The sequence below is a fragment of the Prionailurus bengalensis genome, chromosome B4 (genome assembly GCF_016509475.1).
Source record: "Prionailurus bengalensis isolate Pbe53 chromosome B4, Fcat_Pben_1.1_paternal_pri, whole genome shotgun sequence".
NCBI classification, from domain to species: Eukaryota; Metazoa; Chordata; class Mammalia; order Carnivora; family Felidae; genus Prionailurus; species Prionailurus bengalensis.
This window is the reverse complement of record NC_057358.1, coordinates 140284640-140312551: the sequence shown is the minus strand read 5'-3', so window position 1 is coordinate 140312551 and position 27912 is coordinate 140284640. Positions and strand designations below refer to the sequence as shown.

The window sequence follows — 27912 nt, the reverse complement described above, 5'->3', positions numbered from 1 at the left end:
TCAGGGACACACTGGCGGAGTCCTCCCCTGCAGCCGTGTGCACCACCGGGGCTCCCCGGGGCCGCTCCAGTGGCCGGCGGGAGGCCCTGGCCGGCCGGGACTGCTGGTGCCCCCAGCGCGGCGCCCCCCACGCTGGCCTGGATTCCGGAAGCCCCAGGACTGGCTTCCTTGGGTAGGACCTGCCTAAGGCCCACGGACCCCCGGAGCCACCCATTCCCCAGGCCGGTGCCTGACACGTGGCCTTCACTCACGGATTCCTTCACTCATTCACTCGGCAGATACGGAGTGTGTCTGCCCTGGGGGACCCTGGGGTGGCACCTGCTGACAGAGGGCCTCTAACAGGGATGGGCCGTGGGGACGGTGCTCTGAGCTCTGTCAGACGCCAACACTGTAGTCTGTGGGGGCTCTGGCACCGGCAGTGACCCCCCCCCACCTCCTCTGCAGGCTCGGGGGGCCCCCAGCCCTGTACAATCCCTTCCTGGTCCTGGTCCTGGGTTAGTTCTGGGGGCCCCATCTCCCTAGGAGGCTCAGAGCCACGGGGTGCGGGATGGCCTTTCAGCCCCTCCTCCCATCCCTCATCAGCCGGCAGGGGACCCTTGATGATGCCCACCCCGGCTCCACAGGACCGTGAGGCAGTGCTGCAGACTGAGCAAGCCTTGCACGCCCGACAGTCATTAAGCACCTACTGTGTACTAGACTGTGTGCCAAGCATTGGGAACACAGGAGCCTATAAACTTTGCTTCCCTCCTGGGGATCCCATTCTGGCCAAGGAGCTAAGTGATACCAGTTATGATAAATTATAGTAAGCGGGTTATGGCAGGACGGTGCAGCCCCCACCCCGCCCCGTGACGGGGGGTGCCAAGACATTTGCACAAATCGGGAAGGTGGCGATCAGAAAACTTGGCCCCGAGAATGTTGAAACCAAGTGGCATTAAGCCAAGTGGTCGCCGTGGCCATGGTTAGGATGACGGGCCTCACCGAGCCGACGGAAGGCTCGGGACAAGGGTGGAAAGAGAGAATGGTATGTCCTACAAACCTACTTTGGGGAGCCTGGGCGGCTCAGTCGGCTGAGCATCTGACTCTTGATTTCGGTTCAGGTCGTGGTCTCATGGCTTGTGAGTTTTGAGCCCCACATTGGGCTTGGTGCTGACAGCATGGGGCCTGCTTGGCATTCTCTCTCTCCCCCCACTCTCTCTGCCCCTCCCGGCCTCTCCCTCTCAAAATAAATAAACACACTTTTAAAAAGTTTTTTAAAAATAAACAGAAATAAAAAACCTATTTCCTCAGGACTTGAAAACACAACGGAAATGTCAGGAAGTGACGGTGGAGGGGGTTCATTTCCAAGGGGATCCTCCTATCAGCTGAACTGTGGGCACTGGCTCGGCTGCTGCCCCCCCCCAGACAGAAGGTCACTCGGGGGGCCAGCTGTGGCCCTGCTGGAAAGGACATCCTGTAGGCTTCAGTCCATGCCTGACCTTGAGGGGCTGGGGGAGGCCGGTGGTGGTTCCGAATCCCAGCACTGCCCGGACCTCGTCCTGGATGCTTCCCCAGAGTCTCTCAACCCCGATTTCAACATGAGACCCCCCAAGCCACCCCCTTCCCAGATCACCAGAGAAGCCGAACTCAGGCTCTACCCAAGCTGCAGATGGGCGACAGAGACCCTCAGGCCTTCCACTGCCGAAGGCACACGAGGACTTGAAGGTGCGGGTGGCCTCGAGGGGACGAAGCAAATCCTCAAAGCAGGTGTTCAGTGCGGACATTGGGGCTTTGAAAAGGTGGGAAAGAAATGCAGCCAACTGAACACACGCACCTGCGCCCCTGCATCCTGGGGGAGGCTGGTGCCTGCTCCCCTGTATCCTGGGGTAGAACAGTGCCCGTGCCCCTGCATCCTGGGAGAAGACGGTGCCCGCACCCCTGCATCCTGGGGGAGGCTGGTGCCTGCTCCCCTGCATCCTGGGGGAGGCTGCACCCCTGCATCCTGGGGTAGGATGGTGCCCATGCCCCTGCATCCTGGGAGAAGATGGTGCCTGCACCCCTGCATCCTGGGGGAGGCTGGGCCCACTCCCCTGTATCCTGGGGTAGGACGGTGCCTGCGCCCCTGCATCCTGGGAGAAGACGGTGCCTGCGCCCCTGCAGCTGGTGGGCGGGGAAAAGCAGTCTAGTGTTAAAGTGAGTCACACTGTGTTTGCACCACTCCTGACACGGCTGCTCCTTTGAACAAAGCCCCAGCTCCCATTCTGTGGAGAGGTCTACGTGTCTCTCTAAACTGCTGCCTTGTCACACGTCACCGGGACTGAGGTCTGACGGGGACCCTGCCAGCCGCTCCACGAATATGGGCAAACGGTGAAGGAGGAGGGCACCCTGTCCACGGTGGTGATGAGGCCTCTGAGGGGCTCTGCAGGTGGTCAGGACCCCCATTTCCCTGCTGCCCAGGTCCTCTGGGCGGGAGTAACTCCAATCTGCACGGGGCGACGGGGAGGGCTCCCGCCCAGCCCAGGGGAAGGTCATCAGCCAGGACCTCTATCCCCCCGGCCCCACTGCCGGCCCGTCCAGCGTCGTACCTCAGGACGGGGGCTCAGTGAGCCCCCACCCGGCCCAGCCTGCATTTACAGCACCGGCTCTGTCTCCCCTCCAGACCGTGCCGGCCCGCCTGGCAGGAACGCCACCTTCCGACCTAAGACCCCACCGCCGGCTCTCCTGAGCGACATTTCGTCCAGAGTGGCTGCAAAGGTCACCTCCCCTCCACTCGGCCGGCTTCACAGCCACGATTACGTTTTATGATCCTTTTATGAAGAGTTTTGTCTTTAAGTTCTACAAATGTTATTGCAGAAAATGACTCGGGTCAGGCCTCCCGCCCTGAGGGGGGTGATTCTCTTGACCGATGGGTGTTTAGTAATAAGAGTCCTTACTTCCAACAGAGCACAAAAAGAAATTAAATACAAGTGGAACAGACCCTGATGGCCGCCCTGGAAACACTCCACGGACAGGAGTGGGTGCCGGCGTGGGGCTGGGGACAGAGGAACACAGACCCCCCCCCCCCCACCCCCCGGCCTCCCTTGCTGTGGGCTCTGAGGCCAGGGGCGCCATGACCTGTGGTTGGTTGGGGTCTGGCCAGGGAACAGACGCAGCCGCCCAGACAGGTGGGGTGGGTCCCATGCGCATCTCAGGGCCGTCTATGCAACACGGAAACTTGCGGATGGCCGTTGGGGTCCAGCTGGGTGCTCCCGGCCCCTCCCGGGGGTTCGCTCCAGATGGGCCTGGGTCTCCGGGAGGCCGTGCACACCCGCCTTCCCCTCCCCCCTCCCCCCTCCCCCCTCCCCCACCGCAGCTCTCACGGCTGCAGGGCGTGTGCCAAGCACTGCCCTGCCATCTGGTCCTTGCACACACACGCCCGGCAAGCTCTCTGGAAGCCAGGGATGAACATTTGCTTCATGCATGTGGGTGGGCCCGCTCCTTTCCGAGGACACAGAAAGGGGAATCCCAACCTCTCTGGTATCGTTGTCCCCAACGAGGCCATCGGGGGACGGGGCCGAGGGTGGCTAGTGTGACTGCCCTCCTCCCTTTCAGGCCGGGCCACGGCCGATCCAGGAGGACCACCACTCACCCCCACACCCCGGAGCTGGCGTCCCTCCAGGGCCTGGGCAGTGGGCGTGCTGGGGAAAGGGAGGCTTCTCTGTGGCGTCCACAGGGGGCGCCCCACACGCCTGTGATGGGGAGCTGGGCCCAGTCACCACCCCTGTCACACCGGGTTCATGTGAACCATCAGGGGGCTCAGGGTGTTTGAAAACAATCCGTGCTCCCTTCCACCAAATGCACTCCTGTTCCGTGTCGAGCACTGACCTCGCACCTCCCGACACCCAGGAAAGCGGGGCTCTGGGTGGGGACCCTGAGGCACAGACAGGTCAGCCTGCTCTCCGTGGGTTGAGTTTGTCCCCTCAGCAAAGATGTGTGCGTCCCAACCCTCAGAAAGCTCAGACTTGGAAACGAGGTTGCTGCAGATGTCGTTGGTGGACAGGAGGTCGTCCCAGAGGAGGCCGGGCTCTGACCCTCCCAGTAAGGCCGGGTCCTCCTAAGAAGAGGGGAAGGGGACAGACCCAGAGTCAGATGACTCACCCCGGAGCCGGAGCAGAGGTGGAGGGTGGGGAGCACGGCCACAGCCCGGCACGCGGCCAACAGCCCCGAGCCAATTCTGCCTCGGAAGGAAGCCCACTGCCCCTCAGGCGTCTGGCCTCCAGGATGACCGACAATGAATGTCCTCGGTGTTAAGTCACCTGGTTGGCAGTGCTGTGTCAGGGGAGCCCCGGGGAGCTCGTGCAGTGCCCCAGGGCACGTGTGGTCACCGGGCCACCCTGAGCCCCAGGCCTGAGACCAGAGCCTGGCGGGGCACTACCCCTTGCCGGCCACCAGTCCCCTCCCAGGCTAGGAGCAGAGTCCCGCGCGGAAGGGCTCTGAGCCCGGAGCCCGGAGCCGTGTGAAGGGTGAGCTGAGCCCTCAGCACGGACCACGTGGCAGGGACTCCCCGTCACCACCTCCTCCAGCCCCCCTGCAGGGGACACAGCCCCTTGGTGCACACGAGAAAAGGTGATGGCGTGAACCAAGGGGCCCGCCGGACACCGGGCCCGGGCCAGAGCAGGGGGTGCAGGGGAACGCAGGTCTGCGACGAAACAGGAGACTGTCCTCATCGAGAGGCAGTGTCCAAGGTCCCAATCCCGAGCCTCGGGCCAGAAAGACAACGACCTCAAGCCAAGCTACGAGTCCCTGCACACAGCCCGGGAAGCAGGGGGCGGTGGGGTCCTGGGTCCGTGCGCACACTCCCGGAAGGCACGCGGTCGAGGCAAGGGCCCCAGCTGGGCCTCTGACGCGCGAGGGCCTGGGTGCTTCCTGGCCACGCGGCCTTGGGCACATCCCTCGGCCCACGTTCCCACGTCCCCGTGGGAGCCCCTTTCCAGGATCCGAGCACGGACGGGAGCTACACACACTGACACGTAAATTGCCGCCAGGCCCGGCACTGCCTGGCCAGCTTTCGCTACACGACTGCTCTTACTATTTGGCGATGAAAACTAGTCCGACAGGCGAACAGGGAACGGACCCATTCCGCCACACCCCACAAATCTTCCTCCGGGCGTCGGAAGCTGAGAATGAGGCTGCATGTTTCACAGCACATTAGTGACTAAATTCTAAATAACATCATTTTGTAAAGAAGGAATAATTGGCAAATTATGAGATTATTTTAGTGCAGTAACTTGAAAAGCACCTGAAAGACGGCAGCCGAAGCTTGGCTCTGTGGGAAGAACAAAGGGCGTGTTCGAGGGACACAGGCGACCCGTGCCAACCCGCACCGATTTTCTGGCTCCGGGCGGAGGAGACGCCCGGGGCCAACGTCGCACGGGCCTCAGCCGATGCCGGGACCCACGAAGGGAGAGGCTGGGGGGCCTGTGGCCGCGTCCTCGTGGGGTGTGTGAGCCCTGGGCTTCAGGAGACCCTGCAGAAGTGTCCGCTGAGAGGGGCTGTTGGGGTCAAGCAGCCTCCGCCGAGCCCCCTGTCGTGTCTACAAGGGCTCCCCGGGGCCCGCCAGGTCCGGGGCAGCCGGCCTGCCCTCACTGGCTTCAGCCTGTGCTGGCACTTTCCATTTCCCCCCAGGGGCAGCCGGAACGCCAAGAACGGGCTCGGACCCATGCTGGTCCAGCCCCAACACACGTCCGCCTGCAGCCCGCAAGGCTGGGGTCAGGTCTGTGCCCGGGAGGGGCGGGGGCCCCAGCAGCCCAGCAGGCCCTGGACCCGGATGCTCGTCCCCAGAGGCCCCTTTGCCGTTCAAGCCAGTTGGGGCTGAGCTCCCTTGTTTCCTGCTCCTGGAAACATCTCAGATGCTGTCCGGGAGCAGCTCCAGCAGGGGCCCCAAGGCCATGGGCACGGCAGGGATGGCGACGCCCCGCTTCCGACCACGTGGGACCGGCACACTTTCAGCGCCCCCCCATCTCCTGCCCCCCACCCGTGACCACCCAGCAGCCACCAGAGCCTTCGGAGCCTAACTCCAATTCCGTCTTCCTCCCGCCTCCTTCCTGTCACGCGTGGAATCAAACCAAACCCTCTTCCAGCCCCCGTGGCCCCAGGTCTGCCCAGCTGCACCCCTGTTCCCCAACCCAGCGCCACTAACAGCTGGTCCTGCACTACAGATTCGGGACCTTACAGTGTGCTTCTGGCTTCCCGTTACTGGGCACTCGGTGAAAATGTCACCTCCTGGGAGGGACCCTCCGGCAGGCTGCCCGCCCGTATCACGCTCCCCTGCTGCAAGTGTCTGAGAAGCCCGTCCAGCTGCCGGACGCAGCTGCCATGCACTTACAGGTCTGCGTATGGCCTGTCGCTTCCCCACAGCAGGGCTCCCTGCCGCAGGGCCCTTGCGCGGCCGCGAGGTGCCGGTGTGCCGTGGCTTCGGAGAAAGCGCGGGCACAGACCGAGCCTCGGCCCGTCCCAGGACGGCACGAGGTGGAGAAAACGGTCACGGGAAGCCCTGGCGGCCTCAGAGCAGCCTGCACACGTCTTCACACAAGTCTCCTTCGTTCCTTACCGCCACCTGCCACGCTCGCGTCATCCACGCGACTCACACAACAGCAAAGGCGGCAAAGGAAAAGCCGCGTTGACAGACTCCCCCGTCCACACGTAACTTCGTCTTTAGAAAAGTCAACCTAGTAATTCTCTTTGTTGCAGACCAGGCACCAAGGGGGAAATCAAATAGCTTTTCCTGCCCGAGAAGCAGTCACAGCCACTTCAGAGTGACGGCCAGCCCCGTCCCCACGCATCCCCCGGGGGCCGAGCCGGGCGCCCGCGACACAGGAGCCCGTGTCCTATTACAGCACCGTTTTTGCCTCCGATTATCTGGCAAATAAACCAATTTGGGGGCCCACCAGGGTCCTTCTGGCCACCTCTGCCAGCCCCTGGCTGAGCTGCTTTTGTGTTCATTTCCATAGAGACGGCGTCCTCTGCGAGACGAGGAATGTCGGTATTTACGAAGAAAGCAAGGTCTGAAGATGGCAATTACTGGGCAGGTCCCGAGACGGCCCTGGGGCACGTCCCTCCGCAGAACCCGGCCCGGCCCTGTCAGAGCTGGGAGGGGCAGCCGCGTTGCTGGCCCATCGGTCTGCAAGCCCCCGCGCACGGCATGGGACGGGTTTACAAAAGTGACCGTGTGTCCCCCAGAATGCCTACTCACTCCCGCCCGCACAGGAAAATGGGCTCGTGGCTTACAAATCACACACCACGACCGGACAGAAAGTCGTGGCACCCGGGGGGGGGGGGGGGAACCCCGAGCCCAACCTTTAGCCCAGAGCCCCCGCCGGCCGGCTGCCCCGAGGGCAGAAATGCCAGGCGGCCGCTGAGCGTGACTTTCAGGCTGGTCCAGGCCCCCGGCGGGTCCTTCCAGTGACCCCCTGTGCTCCACCCCCCACGACGCCCGCCAACGATTTCGAAGAGCTCAGCTGAGGGATTAGGTAAGCTACGCATTCCCCCCATTCCCTCCGCGTGCTCCACCCCGGCTCCCATCGCCGTCCCCCTAAAACCAGGAGCCGGCACTCTGTGCCAAGGGCCACGTAGTAAACATCTCAGGCCACCGGTGCTGCACGGCACACTGTGGTTATAGCCCGTGAGGCACGAAAAACCCACTCTTCAGTCCCCAGAAGTGCCAAACCAGGCCGCGGGCGGGGGGTGCCATGCACGTGGTGACAAGGGCATCTAGGCACTGTCCCCAAACCACCGGGCACCCACAGAGACCCCTGCGCCCTCCCCACACCCTCCTCCACACGCCCCGGCGGGTCTGCCCTTGGGGGGCTCGCCCACCATGCCTGAGACGCACGAAATGACCCATCAGGGGGTGGAGGGCACTGCGCCGGCCCCATCGGTCCTCCCGATGCCCCCCCCCCAAAACGTCCACAGTGCTGCTGCCTGAGGAACTTCTCAGAACCCACAGTCCTTGGGTCGGCCCCACGGTGGCCACGTTCACCCAGGCAGGCAGAGTGCGTGCCTCTGGGGACGTGACAGTGAGCAACCTGGTGGGGCCCTGTCCTCCTTGGGCTGCAGTCTGGGGGCCGGTCCACGCAGACGGAGCCCCCACAGGGGAGGCTCAGGGATAGGAGTCTCGGGGCTCCCGTGGAGGGGCGCTGGCCCCCTGCACGGCTTGTCCTTGAACAAGAAGGGGCCGTGGCTCCTCATGCCATGAACACAAGGAGCCACAAACTGTCTGGAGCTCGTGAGAGCCCAGACATCACCCTGATGTCCAGCTGCCAGGATTCAGAGGCCACGTTTGCCCAGGGCAGCACCGCCGGGACGTGGCCGGGCCAGGATTTGAGCCCCAATCCCTTCCTCAGTCCCACTCGGTGCCTCCCAGCACTCGGCACGGCCATCCCAGCAAGACTCACGGTCATCAAGAGGGGACGGAGGAGGAGGGGGAGGAGGAGGGTACACCCACTCAGGGCTCCCACGGCCACACCCCATGACGGTCCCTCCCGGAGAATGCTGAGGGCACGTGCCAGGGACAGAGCAGCAACACCTGTCCTCAGGTCCCAGGGGAGCAGCCACGTGGCTGGCAGAGGACACGGGACACCACAGGAGCCACACAGAGCCACCCGCCCCATCCTCCCTGGTTCCTGCCAGGCTGGAAGATCGGCTGGTTTCAATCTGGGACGTATCTCCCCAAGCAGCACACTCTCCAAGCCCCCGGAAGAGGTGCCCAACGCCACGGTGCCCGGAGGGCCTGGGTCCTGACCCTCCCCTGGGGAGCTGAGCCAAGCCAGGGCCCCGGCGACGAGCTCCGCAGTTCGAGAGTCCGGCGAGCTGCCTCCGACTTCTCTCTGCACGAGCCAACCTGTCCTGCACGACAGAAGAGCGGCCGCGGAAGCAGGGACAGCCCGTCCCTCCGAGGGCCGTGGAGGAAGCCGCCACCGTGAGTGACATGGAAACCCAGGAGTTAAACTCGGCGCGGATGGTTTCAAAGTGTCAGCTGTTGATAACCAGGCGGGTCGCGGTCCGTGCGCGGCGAGGGTTTGGCGCGACAAGCCACGGCCACCGATTCCCGAGAGCGCGTCAAGGGCGCGTGCCGGGGCCGCGTGTCCGCCTCGCGCTTGTTACCAGGCGGGCTCCTGACACGCCGTCAGCGGGAACAAGGGCCAGCTTCGCGGCCGCTCGTGGGTGGACACAGGACTTGCTGGGGGACAAAGGAAACCCTTTCGTTTCCCGGCTCCAGGACGGGAAGGCGTGGGACACCCGGTTCTCGCCGGCGCTCGGGGCGCGAGGGCGCCAGGCCCACGCCGATCAACCGCAGTGCGCGTGTGTGCGTGTGTGCGTGTGTGTGAGACACAGTTCTGTGAGTCACACGCACGCGCAGGGCTGTGTTTGCACGTAAGCCACGGCCCATCTTCTCGGGAGCCACCCACACACAGAACCAGGATGTCCCCCGGGGAGGGAGTTCCTGTCCCCGTCCCCACACTGGACCCCCGGGGCCCTGAAGGCTGGCCGGGCAGGGGGCAGCAAGGCACTCCGGGACGCTCTGGGAAGCAGGAGGGGCCCGCCTGGCACGGTCACAGGCTGGGTGACACAGCGGCCACAGGGCCGGCAGGGGGCCGGGGAGACTGGGAAGCAGAGAGGAGGACCGGCGGGGGGTGGGGGGTGGAGGTGCCCACCTAGGCCCAGCGGCCAGCGCCCTGGCCCACCCCTCGCCCTCCACGGCCCCAGGGCCCTGCCACTGTCCACCTGAACCCGCGGCCACCTCACCCCACCTCTCTCAGCCACACACCACGTAGAGTCGTGGCCCTGCCACGTCCTCAGTGCCACGGTGCCCCTGGGGCCCTGGCCAGGCCTCCCCTCTGAGTGGGAGCAGACCCACTTGTCAGCCCTTCTCTGACCCCCCCGGGCCCCAAGGGCAGCACAGTTTGTATATCCCCCAGCCTGGGGGGCACCCCCACATAACACACGATGGAGGGGACGTGGGGCCAGGGGACTGGAGGGTCCCACAGCCCCCACAGGTGCTGACCATGGCCTCCCTCTCTGCGAGGGAGTCCGGTCTCTGGGAGCCCCCAGAGGCCGTGGAGGGCGAAGGGAAGGTCAGGGCGCTGGCCGCTGGGCCTAGGAGGGCACCTCCATCCCCCCGTCCTCCTCTCTGCTTCCCAGTCTCCCTCGCAGACAGGGAGGCCATGGTCAGCACGAGCCTCCCAGGCTCTGGGAGCCCCCTCCCTGCCCACCTGCCCCTCGCTCCCCTGTACGTCCCACCAGGTAGACGTGGCCTCTCCTCTCCCATCATCCCCAAAGCAGACCAAGCAGGGTCACCTCCGCGGGGGTCCCAGACCCCAGACCTGTGCCCCCGTCCCTGAGGGAAGGAGGGACAGTGGCCTGTCACCTCCACCGGCCCCCTCCACGCCCTTGTCAGCCACAGCTGCTGGCACACCAGCTCCAGGGCGTACGTGCTGAACTGCGGACGCTGTCCTGTGCCCACACGCGGGGCTCCGTCCTCTGAGCCCCTCCTGTCTCGCCCCTCCCCCAAGTCACGACGACCACACGGGGCTCGGCTCCCGTGCCCTGCTCTGCTCCGGCCAACCTTCCCACTGCGTTTCTTTTTTTTTTAATTTTTTTTTTTTTCAACGTTTATTTATTTTTTTTGGGACAGAGAGAGACAGAGCATGAACGGGGGAGGGGCAGAGAGAGAGGGAGACACAGAATCGGAAACAGGCTCCAGGCTCCGAGCCATCAGCCCAGAGCCCGACGCGGGGCTCGAACTCAGGGACCGCGAGATCGTGACCTGGCTGAAGTCGGACGCTCAACCGACTGCGCCACCCAGGCGCCCCCCCACTGCGTTTCTAGGCGCTGGCTTGTGGCCCCACCCGTCCTGGCATTTGACGGCCATGGAGTCCTCACCTCCACGTGGCAGGAGAATCTGGGCACAGACTGCCTGGCACCTTCCAGGGAGAGTTCTGAGGGCAACACCCTCGGCCTGTCCCCCTCCCAGGGGCAGGAGGGATAGGAGGGACAGGAGGGACAGGAGGGACAGGAGGGACAGGAGGGACAGGAGGCGGGGCTGTAAAGGACAGCGGAGAGGGGCGGGTCTTAGCTCCCTGAAGCCGCACATCCCAGTGGACGGGCCACCCAGGAGCAGAGGAAGGCCACAGACGGGAGACCCCTGCTGGCCTCTGGGCCTGTCCCTCTCCTAACACCGCAGTGGGCTGGACACAGCCTGTGTCCTCTCCTCTCAGGGGGACACAGGATGGCAGGCGACACAGAGGCTCCGGACCGCCCGTCCGTCAGCAGGTCCTGCTCGGACAGCACGGGACAGGGAGCAGGGAGGGAGACTCACCAAATCCCTCCGCTGCAGAAATGCAGATGTCGCCCCGCCCCTCCTCCTGTTGCCATGGTGACCGAGCTGGCTGAGGGGTCAGCAGCACCAGGAGGACCCAGGGCTCCCCTGCCCTGCCCGCTGCCTGATGCCTGAGGACAAGGGGCCAAAAGCCCCGCAAACAGTCCTAGGCGGGCCTGGGAGGAGAAGGGGGCCCCCTCTCACGCCCAGTCCCCCCACCGCGGCCCAGGGCTACCGTCCCCTCCGAGGCCACGCGTGCGTCACCCGCTTCGGCCTGGATGGATGCCCTCTCACGCCCAGTCCCCCCACCGCGGCCCAGGGCTACCGTCCCCTCCGAGGCCACGCGTGCGTCACCCGCTTTGGCCTGGATGGATGCCCTCTGGTGCCTGCTCCACTCAGGCCTCAGACACACGGTGGCCAAGAGCTCTAACCAGTCTGCTCACCGCCCTGTTATGTCCCTGCAGGCAGGCCACACCGTGCCCTGAGGCCTCAGTGCTCCCGGGCCCCGGGGAAGGGCGGCCTGTCTCTCTGCATGTTCCCTACGGCGTCGCATGGAGCCACCGTCCCCGCGTGCACGTGCCTGCCGGCCCGGCGGGGCCACTTTGCCGGCCGATTCCTCCTGCTTTTCCGCCGCGGACCCGCTCAGGAGAGCACGGCCCTGCCTCCACCGCCCCTCTTCTCCTCCACCGCGGCCACGAACATAGTGCAGGTGCCACAGGAGGTCAGGGACCCGGGCCCGCCGTGACACGGCGTGGCTGTCCACTGGGAAGAGTGCTGACCATGCCGCGGGGCCGTGGGAAAAAGGAGAGAAGCCGCTTTTGTGGGAACCTCCACGCGCTGGGGCTGGAGTCGGGTCCACACAGCCGGTGCGGAGAAATCCCGCTATCTGTGTTCTCCCTCCTGGAGGCTCGCGTGTCAGTGACGGTGGCCACGAAAAACGGTGGCCCGAAGGCAACCACCGGGGGTGTGTGCAGGGAAGGGGCTCAGGCGGCGGAGCTGGGGCCAGCAGGGGCCCACACAACCGAGCCACCAACCTGGGCAGCCTCCTCCACACTTATCCTCGCACGTGCAAGTGTGCGTGCACTCACGTGTGCAAACCCAGAACTCAGACGTGGGCACGTCCACGCTCACGCATGCACACTCACACAGGGCACGTCCACAGCCACACGTGCACACGTGCACACACAGGGATGCGTCCACACCCGCACTTACACGTGGGCACGTGCACACTCACACACACACACACACACACACACACACACACTGGGCCTCAGCTTCCCAAGGGTAGAAACCCCGTCTGTCTGGTGCTCCCCTGCCAGGCCGGTGCCCTGGGTGCTCAGGGAGTGTGTGTGAGTCTGGGCACACGAGGGTTGGGGTGACCCCGAGACGGAGCAGCTGAGGCTCCGTGGAAACGAAAGCGGCACCCGGAGAGGGAAGGGCTGCTCTGCCCGCCAGGGCCCGGGCAGCCCCCACAGCCCACGGCCCCGGCAGGCGAGGAGCACAGCCTCACCGGAGCCAGGGTGGCCGCCCGGCCAGCGCCCGGCCGCGGGGGTGCCTCCTCTGGGGTTCTGCCACAAAGGCAGCCGTGGGATGGGGCGACTCTCCTCCGCGGGCTGCCCAAGTCCTGGCGGAGACACGGAGGAGGGGCGCCAGCCTGCGGGGCCCTGGGCAGGTCCCGGGAGACACCGGAGGGAACACGCCCGGGGCCTGGCACGTGGTCAGGCCTCCCTCGCCGGTACTGCAGGGTAGAAACGTCCAGATGAGGCACGCGGGGGACCTGAGTCCGCTTCCGGAACGTCTGCATTTCTCCACGGCGGCACAGTGACCACGCTTCCTGCTCACCACAGAGAGAAATCACTGGAAGATCCAGAGACACAAAATTCAGCCCTCGCTGTGTTCCCAGGAAGCATCTCTGAGCAGCCACCGGCCCCGGGCCGTGGCGGCCGGGGGTCACGGGGTGGGACCTGCGGGGCTGTCTGCTGCCCATCTCGGGCACGCTGGGGGTGAGAGCAGGGCCCCTCACGTGCACTCTATGCCTGGGCCCCTCTTCCCTCAACCACATCCTGGTCTGCTCTCCGGAAGGTTCCGGGGTCCAGTCCCAGAGTGTGATCCATCCTCCAGGTGGAAGGGTGGAGAAAGGTGAGAGGGGGACCCAGCTCCCAGCCGCCCCCCACCTCCGCCCCAGGGATGCCCAGGGTCAGCGTGCAGCCCTCCCCCCCTCCGGGTCCCGCTCAGCCTCTGGGATGTGCGGCCGCAGCTCGGTACAGGCGTCATTCACCTACCGATGCAGACACATCTGCCGTCCTGTGACGTCACAGGCACCTGCCATCAGTTCCTGGGCGCATTTTCTAAGTGTCCTCTGAGGGCAGGACCGTGCCGGGCACCAAACGCGCGGCCCGTTGGCAGGGGAGACCCCGGAGGAGGAGCCACGCGGGGCGGGCCACCAGCACAACCCCCTCCCCGGACCCCCACCTCCTGCCCCGGGGAAGGGGGGAGGCGGGGCTGACTTTGGGGGCACTGGCCCCCACTCCCAGTTGATGGCATCTTGTGTCTCATTTCCCCAAAGGCACACACCTGATGAGCCTTCTTAACGAGATAGGATATTTAAAGGCAAAGAAATCATTTTTGAAAATTACGAGGACACCTCCACACCCCCTTTCAGAGGAGCCACGGCCCATCCTGCAGAGGATGCCATTGTTAATTTTTCCTAATGACACATCCAAGAAACAAAGCAAAACAAAAGAACCATCAACTCAGCATTTAGAACAACATATTTTGACAGCATATTTTTAAACTAATTCCCCTCTTCCAATGAAAGTGCCATCTTGCAATCTTTTTAAGTCTATTCAGTATACAGCAACATGATTATCTCATTCTCCTCTCGATAAAACTCCCAGATACATAATGACAGCGTGATCGACATGCAAATGCATTCGGGGGACATTGTCTCTTCTCACAAGGACCAGGAAGGAGGAAACAATGTGTGACGTCCCCCGGGAGCTCCCGCGCCTCGGGCGTCCTGTGTGGTCAGAGTTGGGGGACTGAGCGGCCCTCAGACGCCCATCCTGTCCCTCCCAGGACACAGGCTCCGAGACTGGGACCCCACGGGCTCACGGGGCTGGGATGGCCACCCCCGGATGTGGCTATGGGTGGCGGCTCATGGAAAACTCTGCCCACAAGGGTCCTACCGTCCACGTACAAGTGCCCTGTGGCAAGGGGCTCCTATAGGCTCCTGGAAAGAGCGGAGGGGGACCTCCTTACGGGTGCACACGACACAGTCGTGGTGTCCCCCTCGCCCGGGAGGCCATGGGCTGGGCCTTCACAAGGTGCCCTCTTTCCCCGTCAATACTGAGGCCAGCCACCCCCTGGGGACTAGTACAGAGGTCCCTGCAACCCGCAAATCATGGCAGCCAGGCGTGCACTGTCCAATCTTTATCGGGGGCCCCTGCCGCCCCAGCCCAGACCTGCTGCATCAGAAACCTCACGGGGGCAACAGCCTCGCTCTCCTGAGCCCTCCAGTGAGGGCTAGTGAGGGCGTCCTGACAAAGCCGGAGGGAATCCAGGTGGCTCCCTGACCCCGAGCGATCCGCCAAGCTGGGACCCCACCCCTCAGTGGGTGCATCAGGCTGGCCCCAAACAAGGGCAGGCCCTGGTCCCTGGTCTCTGTGGACGCGACAAGGGTGAAGGTCTCGAGGCGGGAATGACGCTGCATTTCCGGGTGGCTTGCTGTCCTCACAGGGGTCCTCACGAGAGGCAGGCGGGTCCAGAGGCAGAGAGGATGTGGGGGGACAAAAGCGGAAGTGGAGGAAAGAGAAGATGGCCCTGGCTTGGCTGTGAGGTGGACCAGGGGCCGCGAGCCGGGAGCCCCCAGATCCCACAGGCACCTCCGCTCCGGGGCCAGGCCTGGGGCTCTCACGGGGGCCGCCCGCCCACCTGGCTCCTCCAGGCTGCGGCCTCACGCTCCGGCACCTGGCCTCTGGCGGGAGGCCGATGTCCCCTGCCCCAAGAGGGGGCCGAGCCGCCCAGAGAGCCCGCGCCAGGGCAGCGATCGCCTGGCTCCGGAGAAAGCTCGCAGGACTCCGCGTGTGCAGCACGGGGAAAGCGGGCGGTCCCACACCATCCGTGTCCACACAGCAGCGGCTTCTGCTTCTCGAGCCCCGGCACTGGGACTCCCCCCAGGCCGAGGAACCCGAGCGTCGGTGCACGGGGGCCCCCCCTTCCACAGCGGGAAGGCACTTTTCCGGCTTCCCGACACCCGGAGGCCATGGTGGGGCTTGCGGGCCAAGCGGACAAAAGCAGGTGGCAGCTGGTTGCCCACGGCCAACCAAGTTCACCTCTGGGAGCACCCCATAGCGGGGAGAGCGAGCGGGGGCAGGGGCCGTGCTGGTGCGCTTTGTGATTGCACGTGCACTGTCCATGTGTGCGAGTGTCGGCGTGTGCATGGTGTGTGTGCACCTGTTTGTGGGTGCATGTGTGTGTCCTGTTCACGTGTGCACGGTCCGTGTGTTGTTTGCACACACGTGCATGCGTGTACACTGTGTTTACTCTGTGCATCATGTGTGTTGTGTGTTTAAGTGTCCGTCCTGACCTCCCGGGTGGCGGGGCTGTGATTTCTGGCCGGTACGGTGCCCCTCGCTGCCTCCTGCCCTCCCATCTGCACTCCAGCCCACTCTGCACTGGCCCTGGGTCAGCCCCCACCTGGCCCGGGCTGCCTCTCTGTGCTGCCCCCACAGCCCTGTCCCTGCCCCCCACCCAGCACCCGGGCCCCCAAGCCCCCCCTATGGCGGGGAGACGGCACAGGGTGGGGGCGAGTCACCTGCCAGAAGTGACCAATGTCGGGGTAAGGGCACCCGGCAGAGCCCCAGCCGGTGGTGCTCCCCCGGGGAGCTGGATGCACAGGTGACAGATGGCCAGGTGGGCAGCTGGCTCGGGACCACGCTCAGGCAGAGCGGACAGACCGCCATCAGACCGGGGAGACCGTGAGAGCTGATCTTAAATGCGCAGTGCACTAGTTTCCTGGGACCCCGTCACGAAGTCCCTCGGACGGGCGGCTCACACAACAGACGTGCGCTCTCTCCCAGTTCCGGACGCCCCGGATCACGGTGTCCCTAAGGCTAGTTCCCTCCGAGGCCGCGAGAGGGAATCTGTCCCAGCTTCCGGGGCTCTGCCGGCATCCTGGGGTTCCCGGGCCAACTCCTGCCGTCAGGGTCAGGGCCCATCTCCCGGGGAGTCATGCCTCTCCACGCAGCTCCCTTCTTGCCCGGACACCAGTCATGCTCTTCAGAGAAAGAGCGTGCTTCCCTGACCCGCGGTGTGACCGGTGGACGACTCCGTGGAAGAGAAGCAGCAGGGAGGGGTGGGGGCACCAGGAAGCAGCCACGTGGGTGGTCATCGGGGCCTGGGCGTCCCGAAGGAGGGCGTTCGGCTGGGGTCACAGCTGGGAGGCGCCAGGCAGAGGGGTGGCTCCCGGGGCCCCAGGCTGGAGGGGGCCGGACACAGAGGATCAGAAGTGGAGGAGGTTCGGACAGGGGAGACGCGCACGCGGATCTCGGCGACACCTGCCCACGGCCCGGGACACCTGCCTCCTTCTTACGGCTCCCCGTCCCAGACCGGTGCTCCCAGGACTGGGGCTCCAGGCTTTAGTTTTGCTTGGGCTGGGCACCAGCCAGTGTTCGAGGCGGTCTGTGCAGTGAGCACCCCAGGTGACGGGGCCACGTGACTGCAGAGGCCGGCCGCAGGCTGCGTGGGACATGGCCACCTTTCGGCGTCCCAGCTTGCCCCTTGCTTCTTTGTGAACAATGAGCTGACGTGGGCCCTGCTCACGACGCCATCAGACAAGGTCTGCACCCCTTCCCAGGCAGAACCGCAGGCCTCAACATTCCCGTGTCCAACCCAACCTGGCGTGGAGGGACGGTGGCTCACACGTGGACAGGACAGAGGCCGGCAGGTCCAGGGAGGAGCCCCCAGGGCTCAGTGCGCCTGTAGGCTTCCGTGGCACAGGACCACACGGATGAACCGCAGATGCTTTCTGGGGGGAAGGAGGCCAGGCTGGGACACTGCAGCCGGCGGATTCCATTCCTGAGACATTCTGGAAAAGGCAGAGGTGAAGGAAGTGAGCACAGACCAGTGGTTGCCGGGGTTGGGGTCTCTGGGGTCTGAGGAGCGTCTGTGTCCTGACTGATGTTTACGAGAACGTCTGCGCACGAACCGACTCCAGGAAACGCACCCCAGAAAAGGGAATTTTGTTGTGGGTAAATATTTTTACATTATTAAAACTGATCCTGACCCAGCACATCGATTTTACGTCAGCGGGGGGTCAGAAGCCACAGTCTGAGAAATGGCTTCACTGGGGCCCGGGAGGGCCTCGTCCGGGGGGATGGGGACTGAAGGGGGGGGTCCTCCTGTGTCGTGGGTGCTGAGACCCCCGGAAGGGGAGACTCTGGGTGCTGCCGGTGCTGACGACAAAGGTGACAAGGATAGTGAGACACAGAGACCGAGAGAGATGCAGAGAGAGACAGAGACACAGAGAGAGACAGAGACACAGAGACAGAAACAGAGAGAGAGAGAGAGAGAGAGACAGAGACACAGGGACAGAGAGGAACACAAAGAGACAGACACAGAGACACAAAGACACAGAGACAGAGAAAGAGACACAGAGAGAGACAGAGACACAGAGACAGAGACAAAGAGAGAGAAAGACACAAACACAGAGACAGAGAGGGACACAAAGAGACAGACACAGAGACACAGAGACAGAGGGACACAGAAAGACAGACGGACAGGGACAGACACAGACAGAGGGACACAGAAAGACAGATGGACAGGGACAGACACAGACAGAGACGGGGATGGTCAGGGAGGCTCACCTATCTGTGGACGACCACCAGTGTGAAGGGCATCCAGCCCGGGTGCGTGCCCGTCCCTCCCGCCTGTCCCAGCACACACCATCAGGGCCTCTCTGTCCGGACCTCATCTCGGTCCGTTCTTTGCACGAACCATCTTGGTCCACGAAATCACACGCTCTGGTGGCCCATCTCGGCGCTCGGGACCGTCACAGGACCGTCACGGGGTCAGTCTCACGTGGGGCCGAACCCAGCACAGCCACCGCCTGCAGACCCTGCCTCCTGAGCATCCGGGCAGAAACGCGCCAAAGCCGGTCCGTGCCCACGGAGGCAGGTGCCCAGACCTGCCTGTGCCCAGCGAGTGGCTCAGGGAGCACACAGGCTCCTCCCCACGTCCCCGTGCTCCTTAGATCTCTACCCAAAACCCGCAGGCAGCAAATCCCACCCAGAATGTGTCCATCCGGGGCCCTGGCCACAGTGCAGAGCCCGCCGTGGCCTTGGGTCCCCTCGCTGTGCCCCCACCACAGCAGTGTCAGAACCGTGAGGTGGGACAGGCCACGTGGCTCTCCCTGTGGGGAAGAAGTGAGGGGGGCCTCAGGAGGGCACTGGGGGCCCCCAGGCACCTCGCCGGGACATCCCACGCGGCCGTCTCCAAAGGCCACCGCCAGCCGTCTGGAACCCCGGGGGGACCCTGTGTCCATACCCGGCCCGGCCCGCTGCTGCAGGCTTCTCAGCAACCCATCCTGGTGGGAAGCCCAGGCTGCCCAGGGATGCAGGTGCCAGCTGGGCACAGGCTCCCCTGGGCCCCCGGGTGCCTGCAGCCCGGGTCAGGGCTGGGCCCGGAGGGGCACCCGGCAAGTTCACAGATGGCCATTCGGGCACACGAGGACCTGAGCCAACGCCTAAGTTCTGGCCCCCAGAGCGCAGTCTTTGGAGGAAGGCCAGCCAACCTCCAGGGGCCAGGAGGGCGTCCGGGGCTGTCCAGTCGGGGCCGTGTCCCCACCAAAGGCAGACTTATGACCCGTCGGTCCCCGTGCCCCAGCCTGAGGCCGGGAGCGGACCCGGTAGTTCGCTGACCCCAATCCCGCCCCGCAGAGTCCGCTGGACAGGGAGGAGAACCCCAGGCCCTGGCCGAGCCCTGCCCCACCGGAGCCCTGCTGTCCAGCCCGCAGCACAGACAAGTTGGTCACAGCCCCGCCGGCGGGCACAGCACAGAGCTCCACAGAGTGTCCGCTCTGTGCCGGCCTCGAAGCCTCTGAGAGACACGAGGCCACGGCCACGTCCCGAAGCCGCTGCCCACCCAGGACCACCAGCCCCTGGGGTCTGAGTCAGGCCAGAGGGGGCTCAGTCCAGGACGAAGCGGGCACTGGAGAGTTCCGGCACACGACTGTCAGAGAACGAGACCGACGCCCGTGCGCCGTAGACCTCCGCTCTGGGGTGCCATGTCCGCTCCTGGCCCGCTCCCGGGACGGACTGAACGCGAGGCGGGTCCCGGCAGACCCACGGCGTCTCGGGGCCGCTAAGAGGCACGTCCCGCTGCACCAGGCCTCCCGGCCCGCTCTGGTCTCACTGCCACAAAGTCCTTCCTCGGGGTGCCCGGCAGACGACCTGTGAACCCCGCCAGGTCTGCGGTGGGTGCAGGGGAGAGCGGACGGGGCCAGGGTCCCGAGGTCACGAGTGGACGCGGAACCAGGGCGGGGGCCGCGGACACAACCTGATCTGCAGGAGGCAGCTCTGGGCTCCACCTCGGGGCTTCCCCTCTGGGGAAAAACTGACCTCCCTCTGTCCCCCCCACCCCCACCCACGACCATCCCTGCTTGGTCCTCGAGGACAGGCACATACCTGGGGACGCGGCCCGCCCTGCCAGCACTGCCCGATGCTGGCCTGAGGCTGGGCTCCATTGCTGCCCCCAAGCCCCCTCCAGACGGGGCTCCCGCACAGAGGAGCCCGCAGCCCCGCCTTGCTCCGGGCTCGAGCCGAGGACGGGGGGCTCCCCTCCCCAAGATCCAAGGACGACGGGCTTCCGATGCCAAGTCCGAGTTGACAGACACAAGACGAGGGCCTGAGGGGCCCCAGAACCCGGCGTGTTGCCTTAATGACAAACCAACACCGACCAGCGATCGCACACAGCACTTCTCTCCTCCTGCCCGACCTCCCCTTCGCTCCTCGCGGGCCGAGAGCCACGCGCCGCCCCGCATCCCTGAGCGTCTGCGCCCGTGACGGATCCCCGCAACCCCACGTTTGTAATAAACGCCATTCGTCACAGACACGACGCCCATCCTGGAAACACAGCTTCAGGATTTCTTTGTTTTTACCCCCAGCTTGATGGTGACTAGCACCTGGGTGATTATCTTGTGCTTTTTTTGGGTGGCGCCGGGAACAAGCAACACCATTAGGACCGCAGAGCGGGACGAACGCGGGAGAGGCAGGGGCAGGCTCGGTGCCCGAGGAGTCGACACGCTGGACCCCAAGGGCCTCCGGGCCGTGATCCGGAAACTTCCATCCCTCACTGTTCAATGCTGCAGAGTAAACTAAACCCAAACCAGGGAGAAGAGTCCCCCGGATGCACTAACGATATTTTTTTAAAGTGCCCAGATGTGCACTTAGGAGCAAAACCCTAAGTAAATAAATTAAAATAAATAAAGCCAGAGGGCCAAGATACGGGGATAATTGGTAAAATGGGCCGGGGGAAACCCATTTACAGCCCATCCTTCCACGCCCGGGGTCCTGTGTTGGTACAGCCGTGACAGGAAGGATTCACCAGGCAATTAGTTTCCAAAGAAAATTCCACCCATGCGCACGACCCCCTACAAACAGACGTGCTGTTGAACGCAGGCATCTCGCGGCCCAACCGCTGGGCTCTCCCAGCGGCTGGCACGGAGCTGGTTCCTCACGGCGCGGACAGGGTCGTGACCCGCGGGACCCTGGCCCTGTCCCCACTCCTCTGCACCCACCGCAGGCCCAGCCAAGCCCCCACCTTGGGACCCTCCCTGGCCCAGGCCTGAGGGACTCTCTGGAGCCCAGGGTCTGCAAACCATGGCAGGCCTGTCCTGACAGAAACTTCCAGACCCAGAGCCTGTACGTTCTCCTTGGAGCTGTGTCCCGTCCAACTGTCCACCCTCTGTGGCTGGGCCTCTACACCTTCGGCCTCACCCGCCAAAAACGGGAGGTGGCGCCACGGCCTGGGAGAGGTCGGCGTTGTCAGCGTGGAGCAGGGCAGGGGCACAGCGGGGCAGAGGGCGGTGTGGCCAGCGTGGCCCCGAGGGGGAGCCTCAGAAGCAGCAGTGTCGGCAGCAAGCCTGGGCTCGGGCCCCCGGCGACAGGAGGGCACCCTGGCACTTCCGGGGGGGCGTCCGGACATTCTGCCACATGGCTGAGCCCCCCGGGCTCCGGGCCCCCTCCTGGGCTCTTCCTGTCCACCCTGTAAGTCACCTGGGCCATTGTCCAGTCCCAGGACTGCATCCAGGGTAAGCCCGCAGCCCCAACGCCAGATGCCCGGCCCCGAGCGACACCCCCCCGCCCAGGGGCTCCCTTGCACACCTAGCGGCCACCTCCCGCACGGTGCCTCGTGCTGTGCCTTCTTTCCCAGCAAACTGGGTGCAGCCGGCCACTGCCTGGACCAGAGCACCAGCTCTGCCTGCCGAGGTGACCCCTCCCCACGTCTGGCCCTGTGGAGCTCAGATGAGGATGGGCACTCGAGGCAGAGAGGTGACCGCCGGGGCCGTGGGACAAGGGAAGGGTTGGAGAGGCAGGAAAATGAAGAAGGCCAACAGGGCCCCTGGGGGCCCGACACGGTCTCCGGGCCGCGGGGACGCTGGCTCGTGGCGCCCTCATACCCGCCCCCCGTTGATGTGTCTGCTTCCCAGGGCGGCAGTCACAAACGGCCGCAGACCGGGCCACTTGCACAGCAGAATCCGATCCTCTGACGCTGGAGGCGGGAAGTCCCAGGTCCAGGGCTGGGCAGGGATGGGGCCTTCTGAGGCCGCGGGACCACCTGCACCAGCCCCTCTCCCGGCCTCAGCGTCTCCTCACAGTCCGGGTCACCTGCCTTGTCCCTGCATGTCTGCGTCCCTGTGTCCCCTCCGCTTCTTACGAGGACCCTCGGCACAGAGCTTAGGTCCACCCTGAGGTGAGCACGCCCTCACCTTAACCGACCGCATCTGCAGAGACCCTACTCCCAAATACGGCCACACCCAGGCTGGACACACATCTGGAGGGGACGCTACTCAGCCCAGCGGATGGAGCCACTCCTGACCCGCTTCACGCACAGACAGGCTGAGTGACCGCCCCAAGGATGTGCCGCTGTGATCGGAAGGGACTCCTGGAGCCTGGCCGTCGTCACCTCGCGTTTGCACAAAGGGCCGTAGGGGGTTCAGGTGGTCCCCCTCACGCCGCGGGTGGGGAGACTGAGGCCTGCGGTGACTCCGCGTCCCGGGAGCCGGGCCCCCAGCCTGCCTCTCCCAGGACCATCGGGGCTGCGCTGGGTCCCCCGGGGCGGCCGCCCTCGGAGACGCAGGCCTGTTTCAGGCCTTCCAAGTGGGTTTCTGGGCGCCTGAGGAGCACCGCCCTGCCCCGTGGCTGCATAACAAGCAGATCAGGGCATTAGGCGCCAGAGTTATTAAAAGTGAAAGATCCTGCAAGAGGAGACAAGGGATTCTTAGAGCCTCGTCTCCTACAAATACGTAATGAAATTTAAATTGAATCTGGTTTAAAATCATTTACCTTTTGACATCATGTATCAGTACACTAAGCATCAGCTGAGAAAGCAAATAACCTTTCAAGCAGAATGAAAAATTACTCTGTCTCTTCTGGTTTCATGTTAATTTTCAAATTTAAACTACCCTAGAGCTCTCTGCTTGGGGTCAGCCCCTAAGAGCCTGTTGATTGCACAAGGTCCCGGCCGTCCCCTCTTGCGCCCCTCCCGGCCGGCACCGCGGACTCAGGCCCGCCCTCCCGAGCTCCTCGATGACTCCCAGGGGACAGGCGAGTGCAGGGGACTCTGGCTGCCACTCCAGGCTGCAGAGAAAAGCAGCACGTTCGTGGTCCCGGGGCCCCGTCCCTCCCCTGGGTACAGATACAGCTTCCGCGCAGGTCAGAGTGTGGGCCCGGCTCACAGGGACTGTCCGCACAGCGCTGCGGGGGACACGGACCCTGGGCGGAACCCCCGTAGCGTGACGGTGTCCTTGTGAGAATGTACAAACCGCCATAACCGCCCAGCCCAGAGGGCCCCTGGAGAACACTGAAGCTTTAAGGCTTCTTATGGGCACGTGTGTGGTGTGGCGAGAGCGGCTTCTGGGCCACTGCGAGATGACGTCACAGGCGGTGATGACAAGCGGGGGCGGGGGGGGGGTGGGTGGTTCTGGGCACCTCACTGCATGCACTACAGCCCACTGAGGCCTCCCGACAAGCCTCCGCCTCTGCTCCCACCCCATTACACAGACCAGTAAACCGAGGCCCCGAGAGGTGAGCAGCTCAGCTGGGTCTCCATCACTGCACGTCCAGCCAAGACCTGGACCAGCTTCAGGAAACCTGAGAGATCGGCACCCAAGTGCCAGCGTCCGTGTGGCTCCCATCCGATACTCAGAGGTTAGAACTCGTTCGTCTCGAAGCAAGTCAGAACCTGCACCCACACACCCGGCCTTGGCCGTGATGGACGAGGGGCGAACACGCTGGGGACCGACGCACTGGTTTGCACGGTGCGAGCCTCGAAGCATCCTCCGCTTCTGGAGCCTTCCTCCCAGCAGACTCAGCCCCTGTTAGTAGTGTCCCATTTCACAGACCAGAGAGTTGAGGCTCAGAAAGCTGAGCGCCGCCCTCCGCAGCCTCCTGGTGCAGAGAGAGGAGCGGGGCTCCCGTTCGAGCCCCCAAGGGCAACGGCGTGCCGACCCCGGGCCAGAGGGCCCTCGGGAAGCGGCTGGACGCTCTGCTGGGCCCGAGGGGTCCTCCCCGAAGCCTCCTCAAGTGCTGGGTGTGCTGGCCCGGCCCCTTAGGACCATGGCCGACTTCCAGGGGGGACGTGGAGCCTGGGCCCCCTTTGAGGCCTCCTGCCACTTCTTAATTAGCCAGAATAAACAAAGGGGCTTTTCATGAGGACTGTCCCCTGCGCTGTCACATGTGAGCGTCACTGGGCTGGAAAACAGAGTGGCCTTTGCCAGCACATCACCCCCACCGGGCCCAGAGAAGGGGGAAGGGGGGCACCCGGTGGGGGGAAGGAGGCCGGGGCCCAGGCGCTGGAGCACCGGCCCCCGGGGAGCACGCCCTCCAGCCTCAGGCTGCCGCTGGGTGAAGGGATCCAGTGTCCAGGCGGTGGGACGGGGGAGGGGGAGGGAGCCCACGCCCAGGGTCTGCTGTTCCCCAGCCCGGGGCTGCTTTCCACCGGCACGCAATTCAAGGCCTCCAGGTGGCCCAGAGCCAAGCCCTGGGGCAGACGCCCCGGATGTCTGCGGGCTGGACACGCCGGCCTCCAGCGCTCGGGGCAGAGTCAGGAGCTTGCTCCGGGCCCAGGCGCACGCACAGTAGGCCTTCAGACACGGGGGGCTGGGCAGGGGTGCAGGCTGGGAGGCGGGTGGGGACGGTCAGGGAGCACGGCGCCCATGATGGGCCCACCATCCGCGGCGCACCGGGCCTGTCCGCCACCCTGAGCGGCAAGTGCTAGGCCCAGAGGTGACACCGGCCTAGTGAAGGTCCCCGGCAAAATGGTGCCCGGGGTCAGGCATTGCTGGAAGCCACGTAGCCAGGCGGAAGCCAGGCCTGGAGCAAAGTCACTGTCTTTGTTTCCCTGCTAGGGTGGCAGGGGGAACGGAGTGGGGGGTAGGGGGGGACGGAGTGGAGACCGGGGGGGGGGAATGGAGTGGGAGGGTGCAGAGTGGGGGGGGGAACGGAGTGGGGGGTAGGGGGGATGGAGTGGAGACTGGGGGGGATGGAGTTGGGGGTTGGGGAGGATGGAGTGGGGGCAGGGGGACAGAGTGGGGGCTGGTGGGGGCATGGAGTAGGGGGGAACGGAGTGGGGCGGGGGGGGACAGAGTGGGGGGAATGGAGTGGGGGGGGATGGAGTGGGGGCGGGGGGGACGGTGGGGGGGGACGGAGTTGGGGGTTGGGAGGATGGAGTGGGGGCAGGGGGGATGGAGTGGGGCCGGGGGGGGGAATGGAGTGGGAGGGTGCAGAGTGGGGGGGGGAACGGAGTGGGGGGTAGGGGGGATGGAGTGGAGACTGGGGGGGACGGAGTTGGGGGTTGGGGGGGATGGGGTGGGGGCAGGGGGACAGAGTGGGGGCCGGTGGGGGGATGGAGTGGGCGGGGACGGAGTGGGGAGGGATGGAGTGGGGAGGGATGGAGTGGGGGCAGCGGGGGGGGGGGGGGGACGGAGTGGGGGCCGGGAGGGAAGACCCTGTGTCTGCTGCACATACCCCCTGCCCGGTCCAGCAGGGTCCCTCCACCTTTGCTGCAAAAACCCTGTGAAGCGGGGGTCTCAGGGGGGATGGAGTGGGGCGGGCAGTGACAGCGTGCCGGAAACAGGGTCTCCTCTACGGAGGCGCACACGTTTGAGGACACGGCAGGCGGTGGCTGGGCCGCGGTGTGAATGCGCTACGTGCCGGTGACACAAGGCTGCAGGACGGTCGACTTGGTGACGTGAGCTTCACCTCAACAGAAACACACCGCCAGGGCGCGGATTTAAAGGCTGCGGGAACAGGGAGCCTGGGGGGCTCAGTCGGTTAAGCGTCCGACCTCAGCTCGGGTCATGATGTCACGGTCCATGAGTTCGAGCCCCGAGTCAGGCTCTGTGCTGACAGCTCGGAGCCTGGAGCCTGCTTCAGATTCTGTGTCTCCCTCTCTCTCTGCTCCTCCCCCGCTCATGCTCTGTCTCTGTCTCAGTCTCAAAAATAAATAAATGTTAAAAAAAAATTTAAAAACAAAAAGTGGGGTGCCTGGGTGGCTCACTCAGTTGAGCGTCCGACTTCAGGCAGACCACGATCTCGGGGTCCGTGAGTTCCAGCCCCGCGTCGGGCTCTGTGCTGACAGCTCAGAGCCTGGAGCCTGTTTCGGACTCTGTGTCTCCCTCTCTCCCTGCTCCTCCCCCACTCATGCTCTGTCTCTGTCTCAGTCTCAAAAATAAATAAATGTTAAAAAATAAAAATAAAAAATAAAAAAATAAAGGCTGCAGGAAGAACGAGCCTCGGAAGAGGGAGCCTCCCAGGACCAGCGGCCGGGAACCACGCGGGGCGCCGCCCACCCGCTGACCGCACAGGCTGCCTGGGGCGGGGCCCGGCTCGCGACGGCCTCCCCTCGGTCGGTGGGCGGGGCCTCCCTGACGGCCCTTCAGCGTCCCCAAGCCCAGTGCCCCCAGCCAGGGGCCCCGTGACAAACGGGACAGCACAGGGGCCGGGGACGCCCTGGAGAACTGGGCTGACCCCGCAAAGCTATCGCCACGGAGACGGCCTTCTGAGGGCGTCCGGCCCCCGCCCCGCCCGGAAAGGCCCTCCCGCCCCCGCTCCGGACGCGCTTCCGACCGTGACACGCGCCCGAATGATGCCTAAGCCAAGGGCCAGGGGTCTCGGCGACGGAGCCGGGGCCCGCGGGAGGGCTGTGCTGACATCACCAGGAAGGGGGATCGGGAGGAACCGTTAATATGTAGTTAAACGTTCTTAATCTCCCCCAACATATGCTGTTGCACCTAACTTTGATCAACTTAAGTGTAAAAATGTCTCTGTGCCTCCACTCGGGTTTTACCGCCATCTGGTTTAATTAGTCCTCGGGTAGCCCGCCACCGACTTAATGGCAGAACGCTGCCGGGCCAATCAGAGGGCCGGCTGCCACCACCAGGGGCCCCCTGTTCCTCCCCAACCCACTGACGACGGGAGGTCGAGGCGGAGATAACGCCTGTCGGTGGGGTGGGCACGGGCGGTGAGCACCAGGGACAGCGGGCACAGGGGGACGGTGGGGCCGGGGACGGCGGGCACAGGGGGACGACGGGCACAGGGGGCGGTGGGCACGGGTGGGTGAGGCTGGCAGGACAGCCGCCTGGGTCGCCCCGGGCAGGGTGGGGTCTGTGTTCGGACCCTGGAGGAAGGACTCCTGCCCACAAAGGCTGGTGGAGATCCCCGGTGGCCCAGACTGGGAAGCTGTGCTGGGGAGACCTGACACGACCTCCTGTCTGAACCCCCTGAACCCCATCCTTCAGTGAAACCTGGGATGACCCCCGGTGGAGCCCCCGTGGAACCCGGTGCCTTTGCTTGTTCCTCCCTCCAGACTTCAGACGCTAGTGTTCAGTAGGGTGTGGTGGGGCCCTGTGAATGGGCGACAGAGGCCCCCTCCCCTCCCCAGAAGGCTTCAGGAGTGGCCTTGGGGTGGGCGACAGGGACGGTGACCTTGGCAAACCCTATTCCGGGAAAGGAGGGGTGGAGGGTGGAGAGCAGGGGGCGGGCAGGTGGAGGTGAGTGTCCGCTGAGAAGGCAAGACAGGAGCCGGGGGGGCCCAGGGCGGGGGGGAGGCCCAGGCACCAGGGGAGGGGGGAGGGTGACGACAGGGGCAGGAAGCTTCTTGCACGGGGCGCCCGAGCCCCATGTCAGCCAGCTGGGCACGGCTGCGCCCCTGGGGAGGCCGGGCCCTTGGCTCAGGTCCGTTGTCATCCTGCCACTTGCCGATGGGACGAGCCCACCCTTGGGCCCCCGCGGTTTCCCCGTAACCGTGGAAATGACGCCGTTGACCCGCGTGCAGTTCTGCAGGCTGCAGATGATCTGCCA

The 27912-nt window shown here is 64.9% G+C and overlaps 1 protein-coding gene across 1 annotated transcript in view; it reads right to left on the bottom strand.

Moving 5' to 3' along the window:
• The window catches only part of TAFA5 (TAFA chemokine like family member 5), a 191963-nt gene that overhangs the window by 146447 nt on the left and 17604 nt on the right, over nt 1–27912 (bottom strand). The window lies entirely within an intron of this gene.